Source organism: Peromyscus leucopus, chromosome X (genome assembly GCF_004664715.2).
Source record: "Peromyscus leucopus breed LL Stock chromosome X, UCI_PerLeu_2.1, whole genome shotgun sequence".
In the NCBI taxonomy this organism is placed as follows: domain Eukaryota; kingdom Metazoa; phylum Chordata; class Mammalia; order Rodentia; family Cricetidae; genus Peromyscus; species Peromyscus leucopus.
The window spans coordinates 116,637,230-116,639,002 of record NC_051083.1 but is presented as its reverse complement, the minus strand read 5'-3'; positions in this window follow the sequence as shown (position 1 = coordinate 116,639,002).

Sequence of the window (1,773 nt, the reverse complement as noted above, 5' to 3'; positions counted from 1 at the left end):
TGGAACTGCACCTGTTCTCTAGGCTTTCAGCTTGCAGGATGCAGCTCATGAATCGTGATCTCCATAATCATGTGAGCCAGCCCCTCCTGATTAGTCTTATCTACCCGTTGCTATTTGTCTATCTTTTGGTTATGTATATCTTTTTTTCTTTTTTATTAAATTTTTTTATTTATTTTACTTACCAACCATAGTTTCCCCTTCTCTCCCCGTTCTACCCCCCCACCTCCCACCTACCCCCTCCATCCACTTCTGCATTCAGAAAGGGGTATGCTTTCCATGGGAGCCAACAAAGTGTGGCATATCTTAACAACACTAATACTGCTAACAAGTCTAAAGTCTAAGAAGACTAGAAATAAGTATTATAGTCTTGAGTCTGAAATCCACAAGGCAAAATAGCATGCTGCAGACTGCTGCAGATTTGAGGCGGAATTTCTTCAGAAAAGTCAGGTTTTGCTCTTTAGACCTTCATCTGATTTGAGCACTCACATTATTTTTACTTGATCATCTGATTTACAAAACTGCATGTACAAAATACCTGCATAGTAATCCCTAGGTTACTATTTGATTAAATAGCATATACCCTCGCCAAGTTGGCAGACAACTAACCATGACATATACTAAGTCCAGAAACTTAGGAAAGCCTGAACAAAACAATCCATTTCATAAAAGCTATATGTTATAATAAATCACTATAGGCTAAGAAAATATTCCTAGAAATGAATTTCATATAGACAGTGGTAAGGATAAAACAACAAAAACCCAATTCTTAGGACAGCTTCCTCGGGAAACTAAGTAAAACTCAGCCAGAACTATTCAGTTTCATGATTGCAAGAACAATTACTGTTTTACATCAGTTTGGTGTTTGAAACTGAGTGCATGACTGTTGCTTATAGGTTATGCCCTACTTTTAAAAGATTTATTTGCTTTTATGTTTATGAGTGTTTTGCCTGCATGCCTGTAATGCACTATTTGCATGTCTGATACCACAGAGACTGGAAGATGGCATTAGATCCTCTGGAACTGGAGTTACTGGTGGTTGTCAACTACCATGTGGGTCCTTATAACCAAACCTAGAGTCCTCTGAAAGAGCTGTAAGTGCTCTTAACCTTGAGCAACAACTCAATCTCCTCTGCCCTATTCTTATATTATTCCATGTTGTATAAAAACAGGTTGTTCAAACAGCGCATTGCCCTAGGAGACTCAACAAGGATGACTGCAACCCTTAGGAGGACCCAGAAACCGCATCATCTGTCAGGCACTGCCCCACCCCACCCAAATCCAATACAGACTGACAAATAACTTACTCCTGGGAATAGGAAGAGAGCCACTCTAAGTTTATCGGGGTGAAGTGAAACTAGGGGCACATGGAACCCTAAAAGTAATACCAAATAGGGAAACCAGGCCCAACACTTACAGAACACACCAGATCAAAGAAAGGACCCCATAAAGTGATGGATACCTTACACTGATGGCATGCCCTAACACATCATGTAGTACCTGGGTCTGTGTGTGTGTGTGTGTGTGTGTGTGTGTGTGTGTGTGTGTGTGTGTGTGTACACTAAGGACCAAGGACCCTGATTTGGCCCAGTCTCCTGTTTTGACAACATACTCAGCTGCCTGTCTGCCCACATGTTTTCCAGTTGAAAACCAACTCCAGCAGCTCTGTGCCATCACTGGTCTGACTTACTATCTTGTTAATACAGATTTTCTTAGCTGTCTTCTGAAACCTCTTGAACTGTTCTGCAGCGCCCTTAACTTGCATGCATTCTGTAG